General features: G+C 37.8%; 1 protein-coding gene across 11 annotated transcripts in view; it reads right to left on the bottom strand.

Moving 5' to 3' along the window:
• Nucleotides 1-17,479, bottom strand: part of PTPRD (protein tyrosine phosphatase receptor type D) — a 523,599-nt gene that overhangs the window by 28,776 nt on the left and 477,344 nt on the right. The window lies entirely within an intron of this gene.

Raw genomic sequence — 17,479 nt, 5'->3', positions numbered from 1 at the left:
TCAACTTAGGCTACAACAATATTGGTCCAAAAAAAGGCCTATGCTGTGCCTATAACTGTCCTTTACTCATGAACTATTAGCTCTCTCAGTCTAATCAACTACCCAAAGAGAAGGGAATTAAGTGACTTTTGAAGCACTATCAAGATATATCTTCATGTACTTGGCTATGTATTACCTAGTTTTATTGATATAAGCTCTATCTGTTTCCAAGAGATGGATGACTTTCAGCAAGTGTAGTATTCATACATGATGGCTACTTATTTACTAAAAACTAGTATTAAGTGTGTTTAGAATGCCTTACTGATCAAATGTGAGGACGGGAGTAGGAAGGAGGGGGTTTGCCTCTAATTCTAATTCAGGTAATAGTAGAAGACGGAAAACACGGTCCTAAGACTGTGATGCCAAAGAGATGAAAGGTAATATTCAATAATTCAATTCAGTAAATTCAGAACTGAGAGGTTCCTCTTCTAAGTATCATTCACCATGCTATGTATCACCAGCATTTATGCACTGTGTCTATCCAAATGATCTGTACACATTCCTAGGCAATACTAAGACATGTATTCCTGGGCACTGCCCCAGAGATTCCAGTTCACTAAGTCTGGAATAGAACTCAAGATTATGCATTTCCATCAAGCTCCAAAGTGATGCTGATACTGCTGGTTCATGAGCCATACTTTGGATAACAAAGATATAGAGGCATTTTTAATATTTCTATAAGTAAATGCAAGTCAAAGGAGGTATCAAATATAGTCCTGATTATCGGTGCATTTGTGTGTATATGTGTGCTCATATACACAAATTAAAAAAAAGCTTGAACTTCATTCTTTTATTTATTTATTTTTGCTTTTCAGGGCTACACCAGCAGCATATGGAGGTTCCCAGGCTAGGGGTCAAATCAGAGCTACAGCTGCTGGCCACAGCCACAGCCATGACAATGCAGGATCCAAGCTGCATCTGCAACCTACACCATAGTTCACAGCAATGCCAGATCCTTAGCCCACTGAGCAAGGTGGGATCAAACCACAACCTCATGGTTCCTAGTTGGATTCATTTCTGCTGCACCATGATGGGAACTCTACTGATCTTCATTCTTATATAGGTTTTTTGACCTACTTAAAACTTCAGTGCTAATGGGAGACTGCAAAGGCTGCTTTCAAAAACATATGGTTTGCTTTTTTTTAAAAAAAAAAAAAAAAAAAGGCTGAATACCATTTCCAGATACCTGCACATGTATGGAATTATCTTGTAATAAAACTCAGATGCTAGATGCCCACCTCGCAAGATTTCTTTGCAGGAAATTACCCTGATGTGAACAAATCAGATATCATGTAATAAGACCCCAAAGTAGTTTTTTCCAAAGACAGAAAGAAAAATACCCAAGCAATAGAACCCTGATTGGAAAGACACAATACAAAGATAACAGGACTATTTTTAAGCTTCATTTAGGACCAGGGGCATAGCAAAATAGTTTGAAATAGAAAATGTTCACGCTGATTACATGAAATCAAAATACACACTGTTCAAAGGCAGCCAACATTTAAAAAAAAATATTCAGCTTAGTTTATGTAGTGAATTTCAGTGTCCTTTCAGTCTGGGAATATTTCAAAATACATTGCAGGTACAGCTGGGAAAACTCAGTGATACCCCTGTCCAGATCTCAGCTATTTGGTTATAAAAATATTTTCACATTTCCTGCAGATGTCTAGATTCCTTTCTTTGCTAGTAATTTTAATTCGGAACTCATTATTGACAGCTGTTTGTTCTGATAGAACCTAATTGCTCTCTTACCAGACTCAGCTGTGAGCAGACTGATTTCTTTTCCCTTATAGAGTATATTACACATAAACACAGGCAGGAAAAAAAAATAACCAATTAACTAAATACGTGTACATAAAATGAATCATTGAGAGCACTGATCAAGTAATATATCTAACTGCAACATAGGTCAAAGGAAATTACAGCACTTAGAGTTTACAGTATTAAATATAATTATATGGAAATATTCATAAGCATTCAAATATATAGATGATGAGTGGCAGCATCTGAAAATTTACCCTTTTATTAAAGAAACATAAATTACTACAGTTGAGTAACTGACAGGGTATTTAATCTATTGAAGGATTAGCTCAAGGATACTATCTGCCAAATTATATACATAGAACCTGCCTGCCATAACCAACCCCAGTCAGGAGGAGTCAAACATGCTGTGAGATCCCTTTGCTGTGCAGCTAATCCTTTGTTTGGAAGGGAGAGTTTCTGAAGACATCAACTCTTTTCCTTGCTCTGCAGTCCTTGCTATGGACGAGCTGCTGTTCCTAATTTTACCAGAAGAGCAATACAAAAGTGTTGAAGTCAGAGCTATTTTCTCTGGAAGATGCTGGTGATGCCTCATTTTAGTGGCTCCCCAAGATGTACATGAACAGCTTGGCAATGTTCATTCTATCAAATGCCTCGGCAGCCTTGCTCATGGAGTCTCAGCCAATTTGGGGACCCCCAAGCTGCCTTCTTTAGTGGACTGGAATCCCCTGAAGAGGATTCCAGTGGAGTCCAGTGGAACTAAGGGCGGATTCAGTGGAGACCATATAAGCAGCAAATATACTACATCTGAGAAGAGCAACAGCTCGTTTTATTTCCTGTCTGTCTGTTCCAGAGACGGGGCAAATGTGGTGATCGGGGACAAGCAAACTGCTCCTTAGGAAGGAATCCATTCAAGGAAAATGAACTTTGCCTTAACATCAGGGACACTATATGGTGCTTCCCTTTCTGGGGCATTAAATGCTTCTCTTTGCTGACTTAATCTACCTCATATTGGGAGGAAGACATTGGGAAAAAGATGCCGATTACCCCAATAATTCTCAGGGGTGCAGCATACTTTTCCAGAACACCAGACATAATGCTGATGAAAATGTAAGCCCCAGACTCAACATTACAAAGCCTTACATAATGAATGTAAAGTAACCCGATGGGGCTGGGTACCAAAATATGATCCATAGCCTACCTACCTTTGCCCCAACCAAGTAATAGTGGAGATTATTTTATTTGGCATTTAAGAATAATGCCACTATATTTTATTATGATTTTTTAACCTATACAACATAGGGGATACCATTTAGCATTCTTGTATGGCTTTGCCCAGGGTACTGTTTTGGATACTGATAATTTTGCTCCATGTTCCTTCATCCCTCAAGTATCTACTGAGTATCTGTTTCATGTGTGGCATATCTACAGAAGAGAGGGACAGGATGGTGAACTCTTAGGCACCATTTCTCACCTCCTACCTCTAATGTCTGAATGTTACAATCTGGGAAAGAAATTCAATTTTTGCCCATGGAATTAAATACTAACATTTTAAAAGCCTATTTTTTTCTTGAAGGTTCATTTTTTACTGGTTAAAATAATTAAAACATAATTAAAGTATTGACTAAAGAGTTCCTGCGGTGGCTTGGGTCACTGCAGAGGCATGTATTCAATTCCCAGCCTGGTGCAGTGGGCTAAGGATCTGGCGTTGCCACAGCTATAGTAGCTTGCATCTGCAGCTCTGATCTGATGGCTGGCCCGGGAATTTCCATATGTCAGGGGTGCAGCCATTAAAAAAGCAAGTATTGGCTGAGTTAACACAACTATTTTATTTTCACATAAGCATGACAGGAAAAGTAATCTGATGTGATATGCTCATTTTATGAGGAGTCAACTTGGCAAATGGAATTAGCATGAATTTTACAGAATAAAAATCTGACTTTTCTAGCTTCAATATATGTAATATTTGAACTTTTTTTTTTTCTTTTTAGGACCGATCCTCTGGCATATGGAAGTTCTTAGGCTAGGGTTCAAATCTGAGCTGCAGCTGCTAGCCTGCACCACAGCCACAGCAACATGGGACCCAAGCCACATCTGCGACCTATACCACAGCTCACACCAACACTGTATATACTTAACTCACTGAGCAAGGCAAGGGATCAAACGTGCGTCCTCATGGATACTAGCTGAGTTCGTTACTGCCAAGCTACAACAGAAACTCCCTTTGATCATTTATTTATCCTCCCTGAGCCTTAGTTTTCTTATCTGTAAAATATAAACCCATTCCTTAAGGTTGCTATAAGGCTATTGTTAGCAAAATGTTTTTAAACTAATTAATTTTGATGAACATTAATTTCCTTACTCTTTTTCATATGAATTGAAGATCTAGAGTTGAATATTTGAATTCAAGTAGTCTAATGGCAGAGTGAACATGGAACTTTCCTATTCTTGCATGGTTTATGTTAATACTAATGAATTTATGAGACTAGTATTCCATTTTACTTTCTGATTTCCATTCTCTGAGGAAAAAAACTTAAATACAATTGAATCTGATTTGAGACTTGGACGGAACATTAGCGATGATCTAATCCAGTGGTCCTCAAAGTGCAGCCCTGTGACTAGCAGCATCAGCATCACCTGGGAATTTGTTAGAAATGCAAATTCTTCCCCTGTCTCAAGTGGTGATTATTGTTCCATTATTTGTTTCTTAATATGTGCATATAGATTAATATTTATTCACATTAACATGTACATATAGATAACTGTATGCATTTTTTTTTATCTCATCTCCATTTAGCTAATTTACCAGCCAAGCCAAAATTCCCCTTTCCTCTAAAAAGCCCCATCTGTTGCTCATTGTACCAGGTTCACTCCAGGCTAGGTGGCTGTTCTCTAGGATATCCACGTTCATTTGTGATGTCATGGTGTTCGTTCCAAAATAATCAGTTATTTTAAATGATTTAAGTACATATTAAATAAGCTAGTGAGATATGGTTACAAAATGAAAGAGGTGTTTCTGTGAAAGCTAAGTTAGTTGCTATGAGAAGATTTACTAAAAATTATTCGTGTTCCATCACGTCCCCAAAAGTACTGTTAAGTTAGGCATTGGTAAGATAACTCTAAATAAATGGAAAATAATTTATAAAAATTTAGAATGGGTAAGCAATGAGGTCTTATTGTACAACACAGGAAACTATATCCAATCTCTAGGGGTAGAACATGATAGAAGGTAGTATGAGAAAAAGACTGTGTATATATGTATAACTGGGTTACTATGCTGTGCAGCAAAAATTGACACAACACTGTAAATCAACTATACTCTAATAAAAAATACAAAATACAAGAAACAATAGAAGTATGCTAATACTTAGGTTTCTCCAAAGCCATTAAATTCTTTGTCTACATGAAATACACAAAATGTACTGACTCTAGGTCATACTCAAAGAGTTCTTAGTCCTAAATTTAAAACAGTGAATTACATAATTTACAGTTATATATCTGAAGTTAACATTAACTGAATATGTAATTGCTCAGGGTTCTTTGCTTTAACAAAATTTCTCTAAATTATCAAGTCTTTTTGTTGTTGTTGTTGTTGTTATTGTTGCTATTTCTTGGGCCGCTCCTGCGGCATATGGAGGTTCCCAGGCTAGGGGTCTAATCGGAGCTGCAGCCACCGGCCTACACCAGAGCCACAGCAACGCGGGATCCGAGCCGCGTCTGCAACCTACACCACAGCTCACGGCAACGCCGGATCGTTAACCCACTGAGCAAGGGCAGGGATCAAACCCGCAACCTCATGGTTCCCAGTCGGATTCGTTAACCACTGCGCCACGACGGGAACTCCTAAATGATCAAGTCTTAACTGGATACACACATCAAGGTTTCTTCTGAACAGCCTTGATTATTTTAGGTGTTTTCAATTTACATGGCTACAAGCTCTTTGAGCATGATGTCACACTGTTGCATCGCCAATACTGAATAGCTTGTAATTCTGCATAGTTTAGTTTTAATGAATATTTATACATTTTATTTACTGATTGATTAGACAATTACTTAGTAGTTCCTGGTCCTGTTTTATCACTGTGAGCCAAATTACCTCTCATGATGGCATTTCCTAGAGTACTTAAAGAAAATGCCAGAAGTGGGGAAAGAGTTCCATGTTTAAACAGGTTTCAGAAATTCCCTCTTGGAAGTTCACAATGGAACCTTATTTTATAGGGTTGAGAAACTCTGGTGTAAAACAATTTAATCTAGTTTAACCCATGCTTATTTGATGATAGAAAATATCCTCCACATAACATCCAGTAACAACTCAGGGTTTAATATGGACTTACATTGGTGAGGTATCTGAATATTCTGAGTGACTAGCCTTCTCATGTTCAAACCATAATTCTGTTTCTGTAGACTCTTTTCATATTTCTTCTAGAACTCAGATTGGTTCTGAAAATCATTTGTCAGATTATGCTTGCCAATAATTGTTTAGGAAATGGTCAAGGTTCAGATTTGTAAAACTGCTATTCCGCTCTCTCTTTTGTTTTCTTTTTTTCTAAATCAGGTAGCTAATCATTTCTGAATCCAGCTCTACTTTTGCAGATAAAAAGAAATCAGCCTTCATCAGGGAAGTATGAAGCACAGATGTGAAATAACAGTGGTAGGGTCTATGATGGACTGAGCCTTAAAAAAATAACATTTAACTTGAAAATAAAACCTCTGAATTAAAAAAAGTTGTTTGTCTGAAAGCTAAAATTTGCTCAGGACAGTTTTGGAAACAAACTCTCCACAGACGGACATGGTTTCCATAGCCTGGAATATTATTTATTTATTTATTTGTTTATTTATTTATTTATTGTCTTTTTAGGGCCACACCCGTGGCATATGGAAGTTCCCAGGCTAGAGGTCCAATTGGAGCTGCAGCTGCTGGCCTATACCACAGCCACAGCAACAAAGGATCTGAGCCACGTCTGTGACCTACACCACAGCTCACGGCAACGTGGGATCCTGAACCCACTGATTGAGGCCAGGGATTGAACCTGCTTCCTCATGGATACCATTCATGTTTGTTACCACTGAGCCATAGTGGGAACTCCTGGAGTCATTTTAAAACTTGACGCCAGGTGATGTCAGACTTCGAAAAGGAGTGTGAGTAACAGATTGTAGTAGCATAAGAGATATAAACCATGAGTACTTAACCTGGAGCTGAGGAAGTGGTAATGAGCGCCCTTTACATTAAATATGTCCATGGAATTTGAACATTCGCCTGAGATAAGGCTGTTTGGGTTATTAAAACCTCAAACGTTGAATGGCAGTTTTGTAATGAGTTTCTCTGAAAAACAGAAAATGAACTGCCATTTAGTAAACACTGCCTGAAATGCTGATAACTGAAGCTTGGTGATAGGTGCTTGGGGGTTCATTATACATTCTCTCTACTTGTGGGTATGTTGAAAATGTCTAAACTAAAAATATGAGGGAAAGGATCCTCTTTTTATCCCTCTAATATACGGTTTTTTCCAAATGTAAGATCCCTAAAGGGGAGCAATAACAAAGATGCTATTTATAATCATTAACCTAGTTCTAATAGCTAAGACTGGACATGAGTTTTTATGTCATGGCAAAATTGTGATGTGATAAAGCTTTAAAAAGAAGCTGTGGACATGAAGTGTTAATTCCAGAAGTGCTACTTGATAAGATTATCATATGGAAACATAGGCAAAGAATCCAGCAAAAGGTATGATGACCACCTTAGCAATTGTTGTACCTTTGTACATTAAGTATGCCACAAAGAGTCACTTTAAAAATGATGTCTGTGCAGAATTATTATCTCAAATTTTGAAAATGTCTTTACTCCTAAACCTTTAGGAAATATAAACACAGCAACTTAAGGCACACATACTTCGCTCTTGTAACTAGACTACATTCAGAGTTTCTCACTGAATTCTAGAAATGTTTTGCTAAGCTTGTGGCTTTACTATTGTGCCCTACAAACCAGTAAATTTGAGTTTAATTGAACCAAGATAACAAGTGAATTTTGGGCTGTAATACATGAGAGAAAAGAGTCGAAAGCCAGGTCAATCCTTTCCAGATACATAAAGGAAGGATGAAATGTTAACCATAGGTTCTAAAGAATTTTTGTGGTCTGCAACATGATTGGTTATGGTTTTTAAAATGTAAGTGGTGAGCAAGAGCCCAGACTCAGCAAGGCTCGCTGCTCAATTGATTAGAATTGGAGTCGGGTTAAGGTTGACAAAGGAATAAGACTTTTAAAAAATTAGTATTTTTATTTATTTTATTTTTAAACTTTTGACCCCTTTATCCCTTTCCCCAACTTCCACCTCAACTTTCTTCTGTTCTCTATATCTAAGAGCTTGCAGTTTTTTTTTTTAATTTTTAGATTCTACATATAAGGAAATTATACAATATTCATTTTTTTCTAGAATGACTGATCACCTGGGAGTCCAAGTTGGGACTGAATTTGAAGATAGTCAGAGAGAATTTCTTATTATCATTTCCATGAAATCATCGTCATCCTCCTAGCATCCTCAAATAATCTGTATTCAGGCAACGGGTAGGGCAAATCTCAGAAAAAGCCCTACCTTGATAGAAGAGGGGGCTCTGCCCACTTAACCTTGTTCTTTATGGCCAGAAACTACAGCAGTGAGGTCAAAATTTACAGATAGAAAAAGGCACTCCAACCTGCATCTCTTACATGCAAATCTAAGGGTAGTTATGGATCCAAGAGGGAAAAAACAAATCAGAAAAAAATAGGAGACAATGGCAAAAAATAGCTAGCAGTTCTGGAAGAAATAAAATGGTCTTTTCTTCTGATTTCTTACTTATTTTATAGACCGGCAAAATAATCTGTCTTTCAGGTTACTTTTGGGGGGGGTCATTCTTCTTATCCCATTCTATGAAGGAAATTCACATTGCATCTAACTAGGCTGATGAGAACAGAGCAGTGAGAAATATAGCAGTGCTCAACAGAGACTTTTCATGCTTATCAGATTCTTATTTGGGCTGAAAGAAAGGTTTGATAGGATAACATGGGTCAAGGGAGGTCCAGTGACACAGTCTTAAGCTAAACCTCCCACCCCAACCTGGTGTGTCCTATGTCTAAAAAGAGCCTTTTTATCTGCCTAATTTATTATCATTTAGTTTGTCGTCAGCACAGAGACCATTTATATATGCAGGCTTTTATTTCAAAAAGGATTCTCTTCTGATTTTGGTGTCACTTCATAAGTTTCAGCAGCAAGAAATTCTCTCGGCAGCTGTACTTACTTTAGAAATGCAAATGTACCCTGTTAATGCTACTTATCAAGTAAAAGGTTTAAAAATACTGCTAAACATTTGTTTATATGGAAGATTTTTAGAGTTTTGCACAGTTAGATTTGGGGCATGTAACAAACACTATGAGTATGTGAAGGAAACGCAAATGATCCCAGCAGATGGCATGGTCAGAGGCAAAGGGTTTGCAAGTGCAAGATACAGCACAGATCCAAGTTGAGAAGTCTGAAGGGCTGTAATTGTAACACATCTACAGTAGAAGTGAGAAGGTCATTTACATTATGTTAAGAAACATAAGGGTAGATTCTTCTCTTATGTACGTGTGTTACACAAAATGGGGATTTGGCACATGGGCTGCTATCGGACAATATACCACACACAGTTTTTATTTCGGTTCCAGCAGAAAAACAATATTGACAAATTTCCTTCTCTCTTTGCTTCCTACTTTATTCAATAGAAGAGGTAACAATAGCATCTGCTAGACTTGGCTGGAGCCTAGAATGAGGAAATTGTAAATGATGAGCCTCCCAGGCATATGGCCACTATAAAAGCTCATGCTACAGCCACAGCGCAGCCAGGATAGAGCTACAAAGAGAACAGCAGATATACAAGGCAGCCACTGTGAACCAGAGCACGGCTGCCAAGACAGCATGGAAAGGCATTTTTAGTGGCCTAAAGTGATTTCCACCCTCAAGGTTCCAGGCACTTCTGCAAAGCAGGATGAGTTTCTCTCTGACATTCTCTCCTTCCTCCTCTCGGTCTCCCTCTACTATTCCTGCTGACCTGGCCTTAGTGACCGCCTGGGTGCCCAGCACATTCAGGATGCTCCCCATCTACCCAGTAGCTCTTCTTTCAATCTAGCATCATCTTGAAGGTCTGTTATACTTCATTGGCTCTATGGCATCAAAGTTATTGACTGATCATCTTAGTTCCAACTGTAGCCCCTCCTGCCCTCGTACAGGTGCTTTCTGATTTTTTTCCTAAATCAGCTAGAAAATGTTAGGGACTTCTTAATCATATTAATCTGAACACAATTAAAGGACCATAATGCAGCGGGAAAGGTTTTGCACCAGGAGTTGGAAGACTTGAGTCCAGTAGGAGTCTATGGAAAAGTTGTCAACCTTCTTGGGTCTCAGTTTACTTTCCTATCTCTGAAATTAAAGAGAAGGAGTGGGGAGGGAAGAGGATGGAGGAGGCCGGGGGCGAGAGGAGAGGAGGCAGAGGGAGGGAGAGAGAGAAAGGGAGGAGGAGTCTGGGAGGCTTGAAATGTTCTTTCCAGGTCCATGATTCACTGTGAGTAAATCATGCTCTTGGAGTTTTGGAGTTTAAGAAGAAGCGTAAGAACCCTTATAGATACTAAATTACAGGGAGTATTTTAAGACAGAATGAGATGGGAGTAAAGAATATGAGCTTCTCCCACAACACAAGCTGATATCTCAGCAAAAATAATCAGGTAGCAGTTATGAAACAAATTATATTGACTTTTATTCCATTTAAAAACCTATTGCACATAATAACAAATCCCTCTGTATTTTGGGGTGGGCTTAGGGGATTGCTCCTCTCCTCCAGCCTCAGGAGAGGAGTACACTGTGGACTTAGCCCAGCTGGTGAGAGGTTAGAGGAGAGAGAAGAGCTCTATCTGTCAAGTATATAAGGTTCAGCAATGTCAAACTCAGTGTAGAATAAATGAGGTCACACACGATTTGTTACTCCTCCCAACAAGAAGTAGGGTCTTGTTTCACCACTCCTTGAATAGAAGCTGGCCCCCTGCCTTGCTCTGAGCAAAGGAATGTGGTAGAAGAGATGATACATGATTTCTCTAAGTCTTGGCCTCAAAAGGCCTCAGAAACATCTCCTTTGATTCCCAGAACCCTGAGACCAGCAGACTAGAATAAAAGGCCATGTGGAGAGAGAGGCCCTACTTTCTCAGCCCTTCTAGCTGACTGCAAAGGACAGCTCAGGTGAGACCAGTCGATGACCCCCGTCTAGCCCCAAGCTAACCCACAGAATAGTGATAAATAATGGGCTAGGGTGGTTTTAAGTCTCCAGGTCAGGGTTGGGATTTGTAAGCAATGATGATTAAGAGATAGACATACCCTCCATTTCAGAAAGGAAGCCAGCTCCTAAGACAAACAGATGTATCAGGAACAGAAAGAGAGTTACAGTTAAAAAAAAAAATTCTATGCTCAAAATCAACCCAAACTGAAAAAAAAAAGAATAGAGAAAAGGCATATGTTGTAATAATAATTGTAACTCTCATAACCCTCTCCTTTCAAGTGTTAGAAGAAATTTGAACAAATAGCTCTTTATCTTTTGTCATCAGAGTAAAACTACCCCCATCTCAGGTAGTTCATCTCTTCTATCTGCTTAGATATATCATAAACCATAAACACTACAAGCTCTACCTTGACCAATGAAAGCCTCAACTACTGACCCTCTCTTGATGGACTGAAAGGAGAAAAGGATTTTGGGGAGGGAGGGAAATGGAAGATGTAAAGAGGAAGGTGAGATGAGAAGAGAGAGACTGTTCAGTCCCCTTGGATGAAGGTATAGAAAAAAATAAATGAGAAGCATGTAATTATTTCACAAAAAACCTTATTTTCAATAAAATCTGTGATGTAAAAATAGTGTCCTTTCTCAGAATATCTACACCACCCCCCACACCCTCGCAAAGAGCAAGGAATTTCAGGACCTGCAAGCTTGTGCAGGGGGTCTAACATTATGACTCGTTTTTTTTCCTATCCATCTAATCTTTCATTTTGGCCTCCATGAGATGTTGAAAAAGGGGACAGCCACTGAGTCATATGCCACTTAAGGGCATTCTGAGGGCTTACTGTTTTGAACTGCCAGAATGCAGGACGTTCATACCAAGCACGGTTAGGAAGCAATGGGACTGATTTTCTAGAGAAAAAAAAAAAAAAAAGACCACTATTTATAACCCCAAAGAGTGTGGCCCTTAAAAGTCACCACCTTTGGAAGCTAAAGATTTATTGCGGTAGTGCTGCCATGGTGAGAAAGTAATTTTGGAACTCCTTTTTGGCAGCAGAGTTAGAAGCCTGTCTCTGTTCTTTTGAATTTCCTAGTGGTGACACATTTTTGTCCTTGAAGGTGGAATTGTTTGTTTTTAAGTACTAAGAGACATCTAGAGCCGAATCTTTGGTTTGTATGGTTGGCAATCAAGAGTAGGGTCTACAGTTACATGATCTTTCAAATAATGAGCCTAGTTCTTTGCATTACAAAGCAGTTCTTAAGGTCAATCTCAGAGAGAAGTTCTCCCAGTGTATAAAATAAGAGTGCCATTCAACAGTTCTTCAAGCTTTAAAGATTTGAGGTGAGCTATATTTGGATGTATACATTCTGCCACAATCAGAAATCAGTTTCACTGCCATCTAGCAATGGTTCTCAACTTGGGGTGACTTTGCCCCAAAAGGGACATTCAGCAATGACTGAAGACATTTTTGATTATCACAACTTTTGGGAGGGTGCTATTGGCATCTGGTGGGAAGTGGCCAGGTATCCTGCTAAGCCTCCTACAATGCACAGAACAGTCCCTTCAAACAAAAATGGCACAATTCAAATGTCAGTGCTGAGGCTGAGAAAACTGATCTTATGGTAACAATCCATTCTAATAAGAATTGTTTTTTAGTTCAATGAAATAACTAGTACAGTACTTACATGGTTTTTAAAATGTTAAATATTCTGGTTTCTATTCACTTTCTAGGTTAATACATGCACATACACACACACACACACATTTTCTACTCTTCTAAATCACAAATTACATGGAAGTCAAGCTCACATTTCTTCTTTGTTGTTTGATAATAACAGAGCTAATTTAAATAACCACCTATTGTATGTGGAATAAAATGCTTAATGTGTTTTAATATTAATAAAAACATCAAAAACTACACTGAATTCTATGTGGTAGGTAGCTGGCTAATCATCACTTTACGCATAACATCTTGTTTAATCTTTATAAACAATGAGATGAAGGACATACTACTATTATTCCCATTTTATTGAACAGAGATCAAGACCAAAAAAAAGTTAAATAACATGCCCAAGTCCATAGATGGTTCGTGGGATCAACTGGCATTTGAACTCTAGGAAGCTGATTTCAAGTGCATAGTTTTAACCACCATAAAATGCTGCCCCCAAAGGGGCTTTTAGATCTGCTAACAGCCACCTCTGTCACTTGCTGGGGACAGTTCTGCCCTCATGTGTATAACATAAATTGAACTAACTGGAGAATGCGGGTTAAGAGACAGACAAAGAGGAGATGAGCTTGAATTATAAAACATAGGTTCTCACCCAGATTTTCCATGAACTAGTTAAAAATGTGGCCTACAGCAAGTCACTACAGCAAACTAAGACTTTTCAGAGTCTCAGTTTCCTCATCTGCATAGTGAGGATGGTAATAATGCAACTACCATTCTCCTTGTAAGGATTAAACCAAGTGAAAGGTGTGAAGATGCTCTGTAAATTGTCACATTCCTACACAAAAGTGTTTTGGCTGTTATTCTTGGACATAGGATGGGAATGGTAAGGTTTATCAGTTGCCCTTGGAAGGATTTTCATAATACAGCTCTAATACATGACTTTAAAGTTAGATAGCTTCTTATAATACTGGCCTCACCTCTCCTCTGTTGTCTTTATAATGCTTCTTTTCAAACAAATTTTCCATTTCATCAGACAGCCAGCACCCTAAACTCCTTCAGTTTGTGTTTCACATTTTACATCTACTGCAGTCACTGTGCAATTACTTTTAATGTTTTGTTTTGGTTCAATTATTTTAAACTATTTCAGTGGAAGTAAAGTATTTTTCTCTTAAAGGTCATCCTCTCAAATACTGAAGATATGGCCTCCCGTTTTCTATCACCATGTTGTGTCATAAACTAAAAATTTTTTTTTCATGTAAAATTATTGATACGTAAGAACAGAACCTGACATGATGATTTCCATATGTTATAATTATTTCTCCTCACCTTAAAATGTTTCCATAAATAAGGACATAATTTGTATATTCGACCCATTTTCTTATCCAGAGATACTGGTACTTTTAACAATCCAGTCTTTCATCTATAGAAGCCTAGCATCTTTTATTATTTAATTTATACATGAAAATGAATGCCAGGTTTAAGGAAAATATGGGCCTACGGTTCACACTTGTCAGCATCTCAAAACTGTCACATGGTTTGGCAATACTTATGGTCTTTGATCTAAAGAGATATTTGAATGGAACATTGAGAAGAATAAAGGGTGGGATTTAGAATGAATGGTTAAAAATGTATTAAACAATTTTCCACAGCACTCTTCACTCCTCTGGATCACAAGGTCTTTTATTTTTATGCTCATATGCAATGCTTTCCAAATCCTTTGACCTTGAAAAGGCTATTTTTGTCAATATTGGATTGGAATTAGGAGTAAATGGTTATGCTATGAACATTATCTAAGTAGTTTTTTGGTTATGCTTTCACCTATAAAGTCAAAAAGTATTATGAAGATTCAATCTTAGGAATCATCCAGCCCCAAATTGTCATTTGATTTCGACCAGGCCACACTTAGTGGCCCACTGATGCTTCCAGGACATTATCTACATCTGGCCTGCAGTTCCTATTCCTTTAAGTTTTAAAGACTGGTTTGATTCCGTGATATGAAAGATTTAAATTACCCTCAGAAGGTCTATTTTACTCTCCTTGTGATTGTTTCATTTAGAAGACAGATGCAGGGGGTCTTGATCTATCCCTCTTTCATATTTATTCATAAATGAATACATTTCTTCTACAAAGAAAGTATATTCCTTTGGTCCTTAATGTGAATCAGAACTAGCACCATGAGTCAAGTTTCTATAATCGACTCAATGAAACTATAGCTTTATCCAATTTTATTCACTCTTCTCAAGAAGCAAATATTTAGAGCAAATCAGTTGTATCCCTTTGGTACTAGCAGAGTATAAACCACAAATTGTAAATAGCAACTCAAAGACTAGGGCTCAAAAAGGAAAAAAAAATGTCTTTATTGTCTAAGAGGAAGACCAAAAGTGTAATGTATAATGTCTCTGAAAATCTAAGCTTAATAAATAGCCTGAAACTTCTCACCCTTAGCCCTTTACAAACTCAAATTTTATAAATAAGGTGAAAAATATTTCATGTGTTTAGAAATGTACAGATATTTGTGAAGAGATAGTGGCAAATATCTACCTGAAAATCATTTGGTCAACAGATATGTAGTTAGAAGTTATGTGTGAGGAACTAAGGTAGTTTCTGCAACAGGAAGAGTCTGAACTGATTATAATGGTGGGTAAGCGGGTCATGGATTTTGAAATGAGTTCTCAATTTACAAGCTCTCTGACCTTGAGCAAATCACCTATGGCCTCCCTGTGTTTAAATGTTCCTCACAAATTTGTGGATTAAATGAGTGAACCCTTGAGTGCTTAGTATGACTTGGGAAAATAGTAATGGCTCAGTAATTGGTAGCCATTGTGATTATTTAAAAATGATTAAGCGACTTCCATGCTTGAAATTACTTTTGATATAGAAAGAGTGAAATAAAGGCTAGACTATGCAATGCGAGGTGGGGTCCTAAAGCAAGGAGCTGCTCCTGCTGACCAAGTCATCAGGGTAAGTCTAAAAGTGAAACGCCCTCCATGTAGTTGGCCAAGGGAGAAGCTGAGGATCTTCAAGTCCTCTAAAGATGGAGAATTCACTTGCTTTATAGGCCCAGGAAGCCTGGGAGACATAATGGCTTTGCCACCACTAATGGCAGGAGCTGAGGCAATTAAGTTGACTTTTCCTGGCCTGTGTTTTTTTTTTCTTTTTTTTTTTTGCGTGTGCGCAATGGAAGAGTAAGGTTCTTACCTCAAAGATAACTGGGGGGAAATACAGTAAGACACATAAAACACTTAGAGGAAGACCCCTCCAGTTATAAAAAGGTTATTTGATGTTGATTAAGGGTTCAATATCCTTACGTATTATTACCTCTTATTATAGCTATGTCTATGTGTAATCATGCAATAAAGGCATGAGAGAAAGTACATAAAAGACACAGTAGTAGAAAAAGGGGTTCAGAAACAAGTTTTAGAAAGATAAAGGCAATTCAAAATAATTAAGCTCTAAAAAATACTCCAATATAAGGAGACAAAAAATATAGTCTCCTGTTTTGTAGATAGGTTCATTCGTGCTATAGTTTAATTCCACATATAAGTGATATCATATCAGATTCGCAGACATAGAGAACAGATTTGTGGCCAAGGGGGAGAGGGAGGGAATGGGATGAGGGATAATTTCAGGTTGGTAGATGAAAACTATTACATTTAGAATATATAAGCAATGAGTTCCTACTGTACAGCACAGGGAACTATATCCAATCTCTTGTGATAGAATAATGATGGAAGATAGTATGAGAAAAAGAAAGTTTATATATGTATGACTAGGTCACTATGCTAGGTACATAGAAAAAGAAAGTGTGTATATATACATGTATATATATACATGTATATATATGACTAGGTATAGCAGAAATTGGCAAAACACTGTAAATCAACTATAATAAGATATATATATATAATATTTATATATAAAAATCTCATGTTAACCTAAAAACCCAAACTAGTCTAGCCTTGAAATTATCTTACTGTTTCTGTATAAATTCCTGAAATGCCACAAGGAATTTGATAAACTTCAGCAAGGAACTGTTGAGCACCTAACTACAATGTAGGAGCTGAGGTATAAAGATGCATAATCTATAGCCCATGCTGACTAAGACTGCAAAACCTGTGTAACCTGCACACATACAGCTGAATAAGCTAAATGTGAACCTATTTTATGACAGTGCAGAGAAGAGAAGGCTTAATTCTCCCTGTGGGAAGAGGAATGGGGAATGAGCTTAAACATCTTCTCCAGGATTTCAACTTAGTTGTCCATAAGATGAAGCAATTCCTATAAACAGATGAGCTGAGTCCGTGTAAAAAAAAAAAATGAGTAGGGAGAATTTGGAAAACTGGATAGTGCATGCCAGCTTAAAGGGATTCAAGTTCAGAATTAAAAAAAAAAATACCACGTATATTAACAAAATCATCTGAGGCCAGTCTGAAGCCTTTACAATACATATAGGAAGTACCATTTAAGTTAGATTATAAAACAGGGCTGAGTATCATCAGGTAGAGAAGGGAAACCAGGTGAAATTCTAGAGTGTATAAATGCCATTTTGCTGAGAGCCAGGGGTGAAAGTACTTGGAATGTACTGAATGGCAGGTGCCTGAGAGAGCAGAACAATGAGACATGAAGGGCGAGATCACCCTCGAAGATAAACAGCCATGAACACATGCTAAGAAGCTCACTCTTTATCTTGAAGGGCTCAAGAACCACAGCATTAATTTCTCTGTATCCTTAACAGCATCATT

This window comes from Phacochoerus africanus, chromosome 2 (genome assembly GCF_016906955.1).
Source record: "Phacochoerus africanus isolate WHEZ1 chromosome 2, ROS_Pafr_v1, whole genome shotgun sequence".
Lineage (NCBI taxonomy): Eukaryota > Metazoa > Chordata > Mammalia > Artiodactyla > Suidae > Phacochoerus > Phacochoerus africanus.
The sequence above is the reverse complement of the archived record's forward strand: the minus strand, read 5'-3'. Positions and strand labels throughout refer to the sequence as shown.